Source organism: Gymnoscopelus braueri (genome assembly GCF_963280865.1).
Source record: "Gymnoscopelus braueri genome assembly, chromosome: 17".
NCBI lineage: Eukaryota > Metazoa > Chordata > Actinopteri > Myctophiformes > Myctophidae > Gymnoscopelus > Gymnoscopelus braueri.
This window is the reverse complement of record NC_137617.1, coordinates 51,082,732-51,100,231: the sequence shown is the minus strand read 5'-3', so window position 1 is coordinate 51,100,231 and position 17,500 is coordinate 51,082,732. Positions and strand designations below refer to the sequence as shown.

General features: G+C 43.6%; 1 protein-coding gene across 1 annotated transcript in view; it reads right to left on the bottom strand.

The window, feature by feature from the left end:
* Window positions 1-17,500, bottom strand: part of LOC308105225 (glutamate receptor ionotropic, delta-1-like) — a gene marked incomplete at its 3' end in the record, with an annotated part of 268,717 nt that overhangs the window by 250,840 nt on the left and 377 nt on the right. The gene's annotated exons all lie outside the window — the stretch shown is intronic.

Below are 17,500 nucleotides of genomic sequence, written 5' to 3'. Positions count from 1 at the left end.
AGAGACGTCACTGGAGCTTTGGGACGCCGACATTTGAGAACCGTATGGTTTCAACAGACTCACATGACACAGCCTAGCTTTTCCTTTAGGCCACACTTTATCCCCTGCCAAATCATTACCCAGGATTATGTCAACCCCTTCCACTGGTAATTCAGGACGCACTCCAACCACCACCTCCCCACTAACCAACCCGCAGACTATGGTCATTCTATGGAGCGGTACGGGAATGATCTGCATACCCATACCTCGCATCAACATGAAATCGCCTGTCTCTGAACCTGAGTAAAATGGCATTACGTCTTGACGAATAAAAGTATGTAACGCACCTGTATCTCTCAAGATGTTAACTCTGACTGCCTTCATACCAGGTAGTGCTACATAACCCTCCGAAATGAATGCTGAATACTCAGAGTCACACCCAGTGGAACACCTGATGTCCGAAACACTTTCCATCTTAACATTTAGCTGAGGTGAGGGAATGGCAGATGCAGCCAAAGCGGCCGGTTTGATTGGTGCACCACTTAACAGCTTCTCTCTAGCTTTAAGAGCAAAACAATCCTTTTTCCAGTGTCCGCTTTTATGGCAAAAATTACAAACATTAGACTCATCCTGTTTCCCTGAACCATCTTCAAACTCAGAAAACCTTGAATCCCCCAGCCCCCCAAAGCGTTTTCCTATATACACTGGACCACCGGTCTGATGCGTATAGACACCACCAACTACACTTTTGTGTATTAAACCGTATTCATCAGCCAAGATGGCTGCTTCTTGGGGTGTCTTAACTTTTCTCTCGGTTATGTATGTAGCAATATTAGCGGGTACACAGGTTTTTAATTGTTCCAGAGTTAGCAGATCACAAAGCTCTTTGAATGTTTTAACCTCTGACGCAACACACCATCTGTTAAACTGGACCAACATATCTCTTACAAATTCAACATACGTTTGCTGTTCATTTTTCCTCCAATTCCTAAAACGTTGTCGATAAGCTTCTGGTACTAATTCATATGCCCGCAACACTGTACTTTTAACAACCTCATATCTTTTACTTTCTGTAATGGACAAAGAAGCATAGGCCTCCTGGGCCTTACCTGTGAAAACACATTGAAGTAGCAGAGTGCGCTCACCATCAGACCAGCCCCTGGCGTCTGCCACACGCTCAAACAGGGAAAAGAACAAATCTGGATCAGTCTCCGAAAACTTGGGAAGTAAATTCAAGTTAGATCCTACATTAAATTGCTTTGCTTCCTTAACACTCAACTTGAACTTCTCCTGCTCCAATTCCAACTTTAGCAATTCAGTCTTTTGTTTAATTTTTTCAATCTCTTTCTCATGTTCCAGTTTAATTTCAAGTAATTCCTTTTGTTGTTCAAAAGTCAACTGCCTAGAAAATGAAAAGGTTTTACCATCTTCCAGCTCGTCCTCCAATAGTACCTCCTCTGGTAACACGTCCTGTGTCACCAAGCTGTCCATCAGAAATACCTTGACCTTAAATTTTACCCGCTTGTCACGGATCTCAATTTTGTAGTGTTCTGCGATTTTTAACAGTTGTTCTTTTGTGCATCCATCTAGTAGCTCCACAGAGGGAGCCTTAATAAATTCCTCAACCAAACTCATTATTTCTTTAAAAAAAAAAATTGTGCAAAGGATTCAACAAAAAAGTGGAACAAGACCCCGGAGCCCAACTCCCCTATCTAACCTGCCTACCACAAACTGACTCACTCGCTCACCCCTAGTCTTCAGTGGCCCTCCTGAGTCCCCCATTCCGACAAGGCATCTCAGTGGTACCACTCCATCCCATCTTTTGTGGAACACAGTCTAAACCAAAAAAAAAACAGAGATTCCCATATGGAGAACCACCGTTAAAATCTACCGGGAGTTGGAACCCCAAGGACTACACCACTCACTTAACTCCAAAAAAAACCTGCACTAAGAAAAAATGAGTTCCTTAATGCTCTCTCCCCCCCCCAACCAAAATACAAACTGTGTGTGTCTCCCAACCCAATTTGTTCAACTTAAGAACAAAACCCAACCAAAACCTAAATAACAAACTTAAGTGTGATAGAAAACGCTTAAGTTTAATTATCACTAATTTAGGTTAAAAAGTGACGAGCCCCCATCTTGTCATGAACTGAATCACATCATGACAAAAGTGGGAGACGACACACAGAGGGTTAGCTTTAAATGTATTTATTGATAATGAAAGAACCAAAAAGTTATACTTAAGTAGAATGGGGTGTGTATAGTCAGTGGTATCAGTAGTGTAGTGCATGTATGGATGTGTGAAAATGTAGTGTATGTGCAAAGTGCAGAAACAAGGTAGAACTAAACTCAAAAGGAACCAAAAGCAAACAATGTTTCCTGTGTAGGGGAGAGAGACAGAATGGCCCTGACCAGCCTGCTTAAATACTCCAGCAGGTGATTTGAGTCAGGTGTGCCTCGTCATCTAGGCACACCCCTGCAGGCTGGTCCCCTCCTCCTACACAGAAACAGAAAACCATTAGAACTCACAGCAACACTACACACAATAGGATGGGTCGTCACACCCAGATGAAAATTGCTCACCAGACCTGAATGTTTAGAGATTTCAATATTTGTGTGTTGTAGGTTGATACTTTGAGATTTTACGTGAGAAGTGTGTGCAACAACTGAACATTGTGTGTAGTGTTTGGACAACAAGGTGATCATGTGATTGACATCAGAGTGTAAAGAAGGAAAGTCAGAGTCTAATGCAGATGAGGGAGTGTGAAGTAGTGCTAAATTGGGTCGAGCGATTAGTACACGAAGTGAAGGGTGTGCAAATTGTGCCGAATATTCGCTTTTTGTGTTAACAATTGTGAAAAACTGTAATGTACTGTATGTTTTGTAATAATAATCAAAATCTGCACAGTAACTAGTAACTAAAGTTTTCAAATAATTGTTGTGGAGTAAAAGTACGATATCTTCCTCTGAGATGTAGTGGAGTAGAAGTAAAAGTATTGGAAATGACAAATTCTCAAGTAAAGTACAAATACCTCAAAATTGTACTTTACACCACTGCTTGTTGCGCCTTAGCCTCATCAAAATGTACTGCTGCTTCATTATGTACATAATAGATTATGTAGATATGTGTGTATAGTAATGTGTGTCATTGTCGCTGCTGCAGCCGCCACCAGAAGCTGTCAAAGACTTCTCCTGTCACGTCCTGATAGGTTCACAGAGTATCATTCATGTAAACGTCCGTCGACCAATCACGTTTGCAGCGAGCAGCGGAGGTTGTTGCCATTTTGGAAGCGTTTAAAAGTGTTGTCTTCATTAAGAACAACAAGAACCATAACAAAGCCTGAACAAGGACAATCAGGACAGACAATAAACAAAAGAATATGAACAATAGAGGGAAACAAAGCCAATCAAATTGCAATACATGCACGCACGCACGCACGCGCGCACGCACGCACGCACACACACACACACACACACACACACACACACACACACACACACACACACACACACACACACACACACACACACACACACACACACACGGACACGGACACGGACACGGACACACAGACACACGGACACACGGACACACACGGACACACGGACACACGGACACACTCAGGAGTGGAAAAAGTACTCAAATGTTTTACTTCGAAAAAGTTAATACTGCAATGTAGAAATACTCTGTTACAAGTAAAAGTTCGGAATTCAAAATGTACTTGAGTAAAAAAAAAAAAAGTATTGGCATCAAAATGTACTTAAAGTACCAAAAGTAAAAGTACTCATTATGCAAAATGTCCCATTTCAAGTTTGCAAATGTATACATTTGCGATGCGACGCATTGTGAGCTTGTAGATCTGCTATTTTAAAATGGCCGAAATATATATAGGGCTTACTGTAAGTGGTTAATGTAGGTTTTGTAATAATAATCTAAATCTGCAAAGTAACTAAAGTTTTCAAATAAAAGTAGTGGAGTAAAAGTACAATATTTGCCTCTGATATGTAGTGGAGTAGAAGTAAAAGTAATGGAAATTGGATATACTCAAGTAAAGTACAAGTACTTGAGTACACATACTTACACATACATTCTGAAATGAAATATGACACTTTTGCACGATCTGTATTTCGATTGGTACTTCTTTGTCGTTTGCAAGTCACATCACTGTCTGTCTGTCTGTCTGTCTGTCTGTCTGTCTGTCTGTCTGTCTGTCTGTCTGTCTGCTGCTTGGAACTGGCTGAGCTGCGGAGGGGGGAGGGGGGAGGGGTGGTTGTTAAACTGACAACACTCCCAGCTCACCTCTGCTCTCCCCTATAGTTGAACAGTTAATGCAAGTAAAACCAGTCAGTCACAATGCTGCCAAATAGAGCACCATCAGGGCTGCACTTTAGAGGAAAGAAGGTGTGAAATGCGTGACTGTCTTTGGTTATATGTAGCTGTTGATATTTTATGAAGGCAAAAACAAGGACAGAAAAATGTCCTCCCGTGCACGCTACGCACGCACGGGAGGGGGGGGGGGACATCCGAGAAAGCTTGCCAAGGGCGGCAATGGGGCCCCGCACGCACGCACGCACGCACGCACGCACGCACGCACGCACATACACACACACACACACACACACACACACACACACACACACACACACACACACACACACACACACACACACACACACACACACACACACACACACACACACACACACACAAACACAAACACACACACGGCTATGCCTTATTACACATCCAATAAATCCAGACACTAACGTGCCGTACCCCCCACAGTGCTGCTGGAGTCATTCCTCATGCTGTTTAATCTAATCTCATCTCTCTGCTCCTCTTATTACCCGAGATAATCTCATTACTTTTCTGTAAATTACATCATCATCTTTTTTATTAAATTAATGATTTATCTTTATTCATATTGTTGTTGCTGTCGATGGACAGAACCCTAGTATATACACATTTTAATGATTTTATGTTATACATTGTTGTAAATTAACCCATTAGGACCTGAGGTTCAATTCTACAAATGCTTTCGAAATCAGTATTTTTCACACTTTAAAAAACTGTAAGACAGACCTGTAAGGGTCCATGTGTTACACTGACAGAGGTACAGACCTGTAAGGGTCCATTTGTACACTCTCAGAGTTACAGACCTGTAATGGTCCATTTGGTTCCATTTGTTACACTCTCAGAGTCACAGACCTGTAAGGGTCCATTTGGTTCCATGTGTACACTCAGAGTCACAGACCTGTAAGGGTCCATTTGGTTTGTAACTATCAATCATAACTATCAATCATTTGGCTGGGGACCCCCTGGAACCCAACCCCCTCAAGGACCCCTGAGAACCACAACTATAAGTACAGCGCTCAAATAAAAACATATACAAATAAACACACTATTTCCTGAGTCCTTGAATGAACAACAGAATAAAACAGTCAATAGATAGAGTTCCCAGAAGAACAATCGATCGTCCGTCAACAGAAGTGTGACAACGTAACGGTTCACAGCCTCAGGACAACATCAGCAAACCGTCAATAAACAAACTAATGAAAATCCCAAAGAAGTCAAACACTCCCTAAAGCATCAACATTTAATTTACTATCTATAGAACAATGATATAAACCGGCAGTGGTGGAAAAAGTACTCAAATAGAAAAACACATCTAGCTCGGATTTCTTCTTTTTTTGGTGGAAACACACACACAGACATATTCAACAGAACAGACGATCGCGGTTAAAACGTTTTTGTTCCGGTGGATAGAAGAGAAAAGGGTCCGCGGCTGAATACATCTAATTTTGGGGGGGCCTTGACATGAAAGAGTTTGAGAACCACTGAAATAAAAGGATGTGACACACTGGTTCATTTTAAAATCAGGAGACCACAAGGGGAGCTAGATTTTAACATTGAAATGAAAGGTTTTAACTTTTTATTATCTGTAAATATAGTTGTATTTGTTGATAACATGTATTAATGTGTTAATATTCTATGCTATGTTGATGAATTGAATACTCAGGACCACAATGGCAACAAGTCCCCAGTTTCAGAGGATCCCAAAAGCAGTACGACACACGGCAAGAATCAAGGTTCAGGAGGTTTATTTTCCAACTTAAACTTCCCATAAAATGGGGCAAAACAAGGACTCAATCTACAGATGGCTTTCAGCCTAAGTACAGCACATAACAGACTAAAGGCCTTTGCAGACAGGGTGCGATTATTCGCACGGAGAAAACGGACAATATCATTTTTTAAATGAACACATGGTTCTCTATGACCTCATGCACACCGGCTCCGAATTTGCCGTGCGGTGATGCGATGCGGCGATGCGTTTTTTTTCAATGGAACCCAGTTCGATTCGTGCGTCTTTCCGCATGCGGTAAAGACTGATTGACTAATCGCACCCTGTCTGCAAAGGCCTTAAAGGTCGTAATACACGGCAAGCGGTTCACGCGATTATTGTGGTTTTGTCCTCCTGCGCGGTGCGGCGAAAAACAAAAGCTCACCACAATCCAGCTCTTGCCGCACAAACGAGCATGCGATAATTTCACGGGCCGAGAAGATTTTTACCGCTCTAGCAGTGATTCTCAACTATTTTAATGTCAAGGACCCCCCAGTTTGACATGCATTAGGGCTACGGACCCCCATTTAATGGCATTTATATCTCTGGGAACCCAATTTATATAGTAATAAAGCCAATGTTAATTTAACTCTGAGAGTGTACAAATGGAACCAAATGGACCCGTCGTACACTCTCAGAGTTACAGACCCATAAGGGTCCATTTGGTTCCTAACTATCAATCATTTAGCTGGGGACCCCCTGGAACCCCCTCAAGGACCCCTGGGGGTCCCCGGACCCCACTTTGAGAACCAATGCACTAAACAACGACCTGACAAGGGACTGAACAAACAGGGGCATATATATATATATATAGAGAGGCTATGTGCGTGACATCATCCTACCCGGATGTTATGCGGGAATGCCTACTGAGTGGCAAAAAAAAACGACTTTCTGGCCCTGCCAGCCCATACATCCACACAGAAAAGTCCTTTTATATCTGATTGTATTAAACGACATTAAACTCACCAACATGGCAGCTGTACGGAAAGCTTGAATGATCCTCTTTCTGTCTGCAAAGTCTTTGTTTCATAACGATCCAGCGTAGAGACATGTTTATGTTATGAGATACTTTCACTTACTCCAGCGCTCCCTCCACGCTGCTCAATGTTTTACCACTCAGTCTAAATGAGGGGGGCGTGTCCCGGTGGAAAAGTGACACATGTGCATACTCTCTATTGACCAGTGGTGGAAAAAGTACTCAAATTCTTTACTTAAGTAAAAGTACCAATACTGCAATATAAAAATACTCTGTTACAAGTAAAAATCCAAAAATAAAAAATGTACTTGAGTAAAAGTACAAAAGTATCGGCATCAAAATGTACTTAAAGTACCAAAAGTAAAAGTACTAAATATTTGATCTACAAGCTCACAACGTGTCGCGATGCGACACGTTGTGAGCTTGTAGATCTGCTATTTTCAAATAGCCTAGGTTTAAAATAGGGTTAAAGTGGTTAATGTGTGTTTCATTATATCATAATTTATATCTGAAAAGTAACTAGTAACTAAAGTTTTCAAATAATTGTAGTGGAGTAAAAGTACAATATTTGCCTCTGAGATGTAGCGGAGTAGAAGTAAAAGTATTGGAAATTGGAAATACTCAAGTAAAGTACAAATACCTCAAAATTTTACTCAAGTACAGTACTTAAGTAAATGTACTTAGTTACTTTACACCACTGCTCTCTATTGACAGGGCACTAACGACACACAGGTGAACTCAAAGTAAACTCAGCACAGGATAGGCTAACAGGCAAACGAGCAAACACAACACAGGTGACTAGGCTTACAATAATTAGACAGGAAACACTATTACAAAATGAAGGTACACAAGACCAAGGCAGCAACAGAGTAAACCAAAAAAAACAACACCAACAGAAAGGGAATACGTGGAGTTGGTACAACTGAGGTTCAGGAGGTTGACCAAGGAGAAGACAACCAATCACAACTCTAACCAGCCACCAGCAACTCCACCCATGCCAACCAGTGCCAACCACTCACCCATCTGCAACCAAGCTGACAACTCCTCCCCTGCCAGCTACCAGGGTATTTAAACCATTAAGACCTGGAACTGTCATTTTTAAAAAGCATTATTTTACACTTTGGGCTATTCAAAAATAGCAGATATACAAGCTCATAGCGCGGCACCGAGTGCCGCGCTACGAGCTTGTAGATCTGCTATTTTTGAAAATTCGTGAAAATGTGTGCAAATCTTTGAATATATATATTTTTAAAGCGAACATTTTAACTCAAATCTTTGCTTCTGGGGGTCCTTGGAACTAAATATTTTGATGGGGGTCCGCGGCCAAATATATATAATTTTGGGGGTCCTTGACATGAAAAAGATTGAGCACCACTGATATAGAAACATACGTTTTTCAGAATACTGTTGAGCTTTAGGAGACATGTAGAATCGGCTTCAGGTCTCAATGGGTTAAACCTGTTTAAACCCGTGCTAGTGTCCTGTATTTGTCATCAAATACAGAGCAACACAACACGTCCTAATAAGTCCAAGACCTTTTAACTTATAAGGACAGTCAAGGACACAGAACAACAGAACAGACCCATAGAGAGAGAGAGAGTTCTGACACTCACGTTCACTTCATGGGGCCAGGTCTTCTACATAGCGTTCTATTGGTGAATCGTGACAAAGCCCTAAACCGGAGGTTTATGGAATGCATTGGAGTCTATGAGCGTTTGTAACTATTTCCAGTTATCCACTTACAGTTATTCCAGTATTTCCAACAAACTTCAGGACTCTCTGAAACTGGTACGATTGGTCTCCTATAGAGACATTCAGGGTGCTTCTTGAGGACACACTACATAGAGACATTCAGGGTGCTTCTTGAGGACACACTACATAGAGACATTCAGGGTGCTTCTTGAGGACACACTACATAGAGACATTCAGGGTGCTTCTTGAGGACACACTACATAGAGACATTCAGGGTGCTTCTTGAGGACACACTACATAGAGACATTCAGGGTGCTTCTTGAGGACACACTACATAGAGACATTCAGGATGCTTCTTGAGGACACACTACATAGAGACATTCAGGGTGCTTCTTGAGAACACACTACATAGAGACATTCAGGGTGCTTCTTGAGGACACACTACATAGAGACATTCAGGGTGCTTCTTGAGGACGCACTACATAGAGACATTCAGGGTGCTTCTTGAGGACGCACTACATAGAGACATTCAGGGTGCTTCTTGAGGACACACTACATAGAGACATTCAGGATGCTTCTTGAGGACACACTACATAGAGATATTCAGGGTGTTTCTTGAGGACACACTACATAGAGACATTCAGGGTGTTTCTTGAGGACACACTACATAGAGACATTCAGGGTGCTTCTTGAGGACACACTACATAGAGACAGTCAGGATGCTTCTTGAGGACACACTACATAGACATTCAGGGTGTTTCTTGAGGACACACTACATAGAGACATTCAGGGTGTTTCTTGAGGACACACTACATAGAGACATTCAGGGTGCTTCTTGAGGACACACTACACGTAACACTGTTTATTTGCGTCTGATTTTTAAATCTCTATGTTGTTATCCATGTCACTGTATTGTCTGATTCATCGCCTTTTGCGATTATTTTAATGTTGTTCTATGCTTCTGCTTTTCTTTTTTGCTTTATTGTCAAAGTTGTGACATTGTAATGTGATTCAAATGTTTGTTATCAGGGCGTCCTTGAAAAAGAGAGCTTTGCTCTCAATGGGTTTCCCTGAATAAATAAAGGAAAAAGAAAGAAAGTTGACATGAACCACGTGACCGGCGCTGTTTCTGCGGAGAAACAGCGGAGGGGGTCCCTGCTTCATCTCTCTCTCAGCTAGGGTGTCCTTGGCCTGAAAACGTTGAAGACCCCTGGTCTAACACAAGGCTCAGGACAGTCCTAATACTTCCAAGACCTTATAATAAGGGCAGTCAAGGTCCAAGGGCTGAGTAATAATACAGTCAAAGTCCAAGGCCCGAGGAGCAGACCGTGACGTGATCTACAAGCTCACAACGTGTGGATGTAGATCGGCTCGTTGAACCGTTTGAAAATGTTTTTAAAATTTGTAAGGAAAAATGTCAAAGAAGTTTATGGCTAATAGGTCAAGCACCGGCCAAAATACGGCCCTGTATGTTTTATCGTACTTATTTCTTTACTGTATTTTTTCTACTAATAAAGTATTCAATCAATCAAAAATGATAAACGTGTTGTGGACAAAACAGGCCATACAATTTGATCATTTCCAAAACAGTGAAAATATAGTTACTACTTACATGAAGCTCGCAACAGCTGCGACGTGAGCTTGTAGATCAGCTATTGTTTTGTAATGTTGCTAATGAGAATGAAGACGATGCTAAAAATGACACGTCTGTTCATTTCACCCAGCTGTTTTCATCCGGATGAATTATTATGCAAAACAACTGTGATTAGCTCGAATAAATTAGGATCAGGCTGTTATGTAATAATAATAGTGACAGGCAGGATGCTAATGTGAGCCAATCAACACACTGCATAATTGTATACAATGTGTAGCGGGGGGGGGGGGGGGGGGGGGGTCCCTGCTTCATCTCTCTCTCTCAGCTAAGGGGTCCTTGCAGTGGTGGAAAAAGTACTCACATGTTTTACTCTTTGAGAAAAAGTACAAAAGTATTGGTATCAAAATGTACTAAAAGTAGTATTACTTATTATGCAGAATGTCCCATTCCACAAGTTTTCAAATGTATAACTCTTCTGGATGAAAAGCGTCTGATAAAAGAATACATTGTAAATGTAAATTGTAAGAGACGAGATGTTTCACCTCACAGAGACGAGATGTTTCACCTCACAGAGACCAGATGTTTCACCTCACAGAGACGACATGTTTCACCTCACAGAGACCAGATGTTTCACCTCACAGAGACGACATGTTTCACCTCACAGAGACCAGATGTTTCACCTCAAAGAGACCAGATGTTTCACCTCACAGAGACGAGATGTTTCACCTCACAGAGACGAGATGTTTCACCTCACAGAGACCAGATGTTTCACCTCACAGAGACGACATGTTTCACCTCACAGAGACCAGATGTTTCACCTCACAGAGACGACATGTTTCACCTCACAGAGACCAGATGTTTCACCTCACAGAGACCAGATGTTTCACCTCACAGAGACGAGATGTTTCACCTCACAGAGACCAGATGTTTCACCTCACAGAGACGACATGTTTCACCTCACAGAGACGAGATGTTTCACCTCACAGAGACGAGATGTTTCACCTCACAGAGACGACATGTTTCACCTCACAGAGACGAGATGTTTCACCTCACAGAGACGACATGTTTCACCTCACAGAGACGACATGTTTCACCTCAAAGAGACGACATGTTTCACCTCACAGAGACGACATGTTTCACCTCACAGAGACGACATGTTTCACCTCACAGAGACGACATGTTTCACCTCACAGAGACGAGGTGTTTCACCTCACAGTGACGAGATGTTTCACCTCACAGAGACGACATGTTTCACCTCACAGAGACGAGATGTTTCACCTCACAGAGACGAGATGTTTCACCTCACAGAGACGAGATGTTTCACCTCACAGAGACGAGATGTTTCACCTCACAGAGACGACGTGTTTCACCTCACAGAGACGACATGTTTCACCTCACAGAGACGAGGTGTTTCACCTCACAGAGACGAGATGTTTCACCTCACAGAGACCAGATGTTTCATCTTCACAGAGACGAGATGTTTCACCTCACAGAGACGACATGTTTCACCTCACAGAGACGACATGTTTCACCTCACAGAGACGAGGTGTTTCACCTCACAGAGACGAGGTGTTTCACCTCACAGAGACCAGATGTTTCACCTCACAGAGACGAGATGTTTCACCTCACAGAGACGATATGTTTCACCTCACAGAGACGACATGTTTCACCTCACAGAGACGAGGTGTTTCACCTCACAGAGACGAGATGTTTCACCTCACAGAGACCAGATGTTTCATCTTCACAGAGACGAGATGTTTCACCTCACAGAGACGACATGTTTCACCTCACAGAGACGACATGTTTCACCTCACAGAGACGAGGTGTTTCACCTCACAGAGACGAGGTGTTTCACCTCACAGAGACCAGATGTTTCACCTCACAGAGACGAGATGTTTCACCTCACAGAGACGAGGTGTTTCACCTCACAGAGACGAGATGTTTCACCTCACAGAGACGAGATGTTTCACCTCACAGAGACGAGGTGTTTCACCTCACAGAGACGAGGTGTTTCACCTCACAGAGACGAGGTGTTTCACCTCACAGAGACGAGGTGTTTCACCTCACAGAGACCAGATGTTTCACCTCACAGAGACCAGATGTTTCACCTCACAGAGACGAGAGGTTTCACCTCACAGAGACGAGATGTTTCACCTCACAGAGACGACATGTTTCACCTCACAGAGACGACATGTTTCACCTCACAGAGACGACATGTTTCACCTCACAGAGACCAGATGTTTCACCTCACAGAGACGAGATGTTTCACCTCACAGAGACGAGGTGTTTCACCTCACAGAGACGAGATGTTTCATCTTCACAGAGACGACATGTTTCACCTCACAGAGACGAGATGTTTCATCTTCACAGAGACGACATGTTTCACCTCACAGAGACGAGATGTTTCACCTCACAGAGACGACGTGTTTCACCTCACAGAGACGACATGTTTCACCTCACAGAGACGAGGTGTTTCACCTCACAGAGACGAGATGTTTCACCTCACAGAGACCAGATGTTTCACCTCACAGAGACGACATGTTTCACCTCACATAGACGAGGTGTTTCACCTCACAGAGACCAGATGTTTCACCTCACAGAGACCAGATGTTTCACCTCACAGAGACCAGATGTTTCACCTCACAGAGACGAGATGTTTCACCTCACAGAGACGAGATGTTTCACCTCACAGAGACGAGATGTTTCACCTCACAGAGACCAGATGTTTCACCTCACATAGACCAGATGTTTCACCTCACAGAGACCAGATGTTTCACCTCACATAGACCAGATGTTTCACCTCACAGAGACCAGATGTTTCACCTCACATAGACCAGATGTTTCACCTCACAGAGACCAGATGTTTCACCTCACAGAGACCAGATGTTTCACCTCACAGAGACCAGATGTTTCACCACACAGCAACTGTTCAGTTTCTGAATTTCTCCTTGGAAATCAATCATCTATCTACCCGTCCGTCCATCCATCCGTCCGTCCGTCCGTCCGTCCTTGTCTACGTATCCGTCCGTCCGTCCGTCCGTCCGTCCGTCCGTCCGTCCGTCCGTCCGTCCGTCCGTACGTCCGTCCGTCCGTCCGTTCGTCTACCTACCTATCTATCTATCTGTTTTTCAATGGGGGGGATTGGTTTCTATGTGGGAATACAACAACAAAAAAGGAGCCAGCAGTCGATGAAACAAAAAAGTGATGACTGTGTGTGTGTGTGTGTGTGTGTGTGTGTGTGTGTGCGTGCGTGCGTGCGTGCGTGCGTGCGTGCGTGCGTGCGTGCGTGCGTGCGTGCGTGCGTGCGTGCGTGCGTGCGTGCGTGCGTGCGTGTAAAGTGCCAGTAGGTAGAGGTGTTACAGCATCAGGTATTTGACAGCCTGTTATTGAGCAGAAATCCTTCTACAAGCTGGAAATAAAACCACAAAACGTTGAGGGAATGAAAAGCCTCTCAGAGGAAGAAGAAAGTAACTGGAGTACTTGCGTTTAAGAATACTTAAAGGAGTAGTTCATCCTGAAAATAATTATATCAATTACACACCCCACGAAGCCCTGAATTCATGGAGATTCTTTAGTTTTTTTGTCACATTCCTGAGACAATACTTTGATGACCAGTTCATCGGTCAAATAGGACTCTTTGCTTGTAGATCTGCTATTTTTGAATAGCCCAAAGTGTAAAATAATGCTTTTTAGCTCAAATCAAGAAATTACACAGATGCGTTCCAGGTCTTAAAGGGTTAAAGGACGACTTCACCCATTTTCAGCCTATCTTGGTATAATTACAGCAGCTATAGACTCATCACTGGTACCAGGAGACATAACACCTGTTTTAGCTGCATTTCACTGGCCGCCTGCCAGCCTCCTTCACGCTTGATTTGAACATTTTACTGCTATAACTTTTAAAGCTCGTCATGGTCTATAGCACCTATCTATCTATCTATGTGCTAAAACCCTTAGATCAGGGCTCTTCAATAGGGGGTCCGCAGAGTCACTACAGGGGAGGGTCTCCAAATCTTTGTGTGAAAGGATGTTATTATATTTTACATCAACCGACCAGTATCCTAACATCACTATTCTGAGGAGAACTTTAGCCAAAAAATACTAGATCTACAAAACTCACAACACACGTGCAGATCGGCTGTTTTCGGCAAATTGGTTTGGTGTAGAGGGAAAAAAGAGCAGACCAAGTACAGAGTGAAAGGTCAAGTTTACTAAGTATTGATGGTTTAAGTGTTTTAAATGTCTGAGAAAAACACATTAACATGAATTTCCAAGTGTCTGTCAAACTAGTCTATGAAGATATCTATGAAATGTATGAAAAAAGTTTAACCTGCAACACAATGTTATACAATATGTAGCCAGGGGCGGATTTAAGGATCTGGAGGCCCTAGGCGAACCATAGAATGAGGCCCCGGGGGGGTGATCGCCGGCGAGCGAAACGCGTGGGCGCCGAAAATGTGCACGCCCGCGATGGTTGGGGTCTACTGGACAGTCTTAAGGCTATAGGTTGGAGACCGAAGGAGATCGAACCTTTGGCCTCAAGCCCCCAGAGTCTGGAACAGCCTGAACCACATCATTAACACACTTTCAATCCCTTTAAAAACCCATCTCTATAGAAAGACATTTTTATGTCTCTCAGAATCTCAATGATAATATGTCACCATTTTTGTCTCAGCCAGGCGTGAAATGTAGTGAGAGTCATAAATAAGTTAAGGCTGTAAGGTTTAAGTATCTAAAAATACAAATACTCAAGTACTTTGTGTCTGTCCACTATACTGTCTGCTTTTAACCGCTTGTTGTTAACTGGAGTGCCTCTGGGCTCCATAGTAGTGCCTCTCCTTTTTTAAATAGCCGATCTACAAGCTTACAGTGCCTCACGGTGTGACGTGCTGTAAGCTTGTAGATCGGCTATTTTTCTGTGAAAAAGAAGCCTTTCCCTTTTAGTCCTCTGTTCCTTTGTGGTGTTGTTCTGCCTCCATGCTGTGCTGCTGGATGTGAAGACATTAACATTACACTCACGTCCAACACTAAGTTCACCCTTTTATAGATGAGGAGAGGAGAGGAGAGGAGAGGAGAGGAGAGGAGGGGAGGGGAGGGGAGAGGAGAGGAGAGGAGAGGAGAGGAGAGGAGAGGAGAGGAGAGGAGAGGAGAGGGGAGAGGAGAGGAGAGGAGAGGAGAGGAGAGGAGAGGAGAGGAGAGGAGAGGAGAGGAGAGAGGAGAGGAGAGGAGAGGGAAACAGAGTGAGAAATGGGGAGAGAGGGAGGAGAGACAGACAGACAGAGAGAGAGAAGGGGGAGGGGAAAGAGAGACAGGCAGAAAAGAGAGAGAGAGAGAGAGAGAGAGAGAGAGAGAGAAGAGAGAGAGAGAGAGAGAGAGAGAGAGAGAGAGAGAGAGAGAGAGGACAGACAGGCAGAGAAGGGGGAGGGGGAGAGCTCTCTCTCCCTTCCCTCTCCCTCTCCCTCTCCCTCTCTCTCTCTCTCTCTCTCTCTCTCTCTCTGTCCTAAACAGCCACCCACTCCAGTTACTTCACCAAATCCACTTCACAGCGCGATGGATCCACCAGACACACGCACACACACACACACACACACACACACACACACACACACGCACACGCACACGCACACGCACACGCACACGCACACACGCACACGCGCACACACACACACACACACACGTAGTAGCCTACACACGCACGCGGCTACACGCACGCACGCCTGTTGGATCAATTCCATCTGTTGAGAGCATGCACACACCGCACACTTTTCTGCAGTCACATTGTGCGTGTGCATGCATGCGTGCGCGCGCGAGTGTGTGTGCATGTGTGTGTGCGTGCGTGTGTGTGTGTGTGCAACAAGCCTTCATGCAGCTCCTATCAGCATTCAGATCAGCCAATAAAGAATCGATCTAACATGAAGCTGATATCGACCAATCAGAGTTGTATCCATGCTTTCATTCTGAGTGATCGATTCTGATTGCTGATTGACACCTGATGCCGGAGTCATTTCTTCTTCTTCTTCTTCTTCTTCTTCTTCTTCTTCTTCTTCTTCTTCTTCTTCTTCTCAGGAACAGATTCAGAGCTGCGTTACTGAATCTGTCGGGAACGTGTGAGCGTTGGCCTACAAGTGGGCGTGCCCTCAGATCAGGAAGGGGGCGCGCTTTACCCAATCAAATGTAGTGGGCGGGGTTTACATCTGTGCGCTCGCTTCCCACTGGAAACAAAGCCAAACTCATTTAAGAATAGCGTCCTCTGAGCCCACAAAACCACGGAGAGTTAGTAACAGTTTAACTCATAGAAACAAGTGGGCTTATAACCAAAACCATCCATGTTCTTTGGGAGAAATGTTGTTAAAGGTTTAATGACATTCACTTTTACACCACATTCAAAGTCTTTGTCCTGGTCCTTCAAAAGTGTACAAAAAGTTTTAAGTGAAAATTCCATTCCATTGATCCATGGCAGGTGTTTTTCTCTCACATTTCTAAAGCCTTTTCAACTGCAATGAAAAAAGAAATCTTTGCCTGCGGGTGTCGCTGGTGAGGGATTTTGCCTGTCAATCATCGCCTCTGCTCCGCCCCCCCCAAAGGAAAGGATAGGGGAGGGGCGAGGAGGAGAGTGGGCGGGATTAATCGACTGTGACCTCACTGTCGAAGGGCCAAGCTCAGATTACTTTTCAGCCTAATTATTCAGAAAACCCCAGACCACAGAAAATCCACTGAATGTTCTAAGTTCAGGTTTTTTGGGTGTAATTGAGGTCATAAAACCCCAAATAAAACATTGAAAATAAAAAAAGTGAAAATTAATGTCATGATACCTTTAATGTTCCGTGGAGAAATATTGTTAGTGGGAATAAAAACATAGGCGCATCACCGGAAGTGGAGGGCTGAGGGCAGAGACCAATCGCCGGTTTCCAGTCATCGTTGGTCTATTTAATCCCTCCCCCCAGAGTCAAATGCAAAAGTGAAAAACACTGGGGTCTCATTTGAGATAATCGCAATTATTACTACAGTTGCAGCAACTCAGCATAGAGATGGTTTAAAAGGCTTACGGCAGATCTACACAGAGAATTTTCGCACACACAACACACACACGAGCATATACGCACACACGCACGTTTAGATCCAGTCCTATTTTAAAAG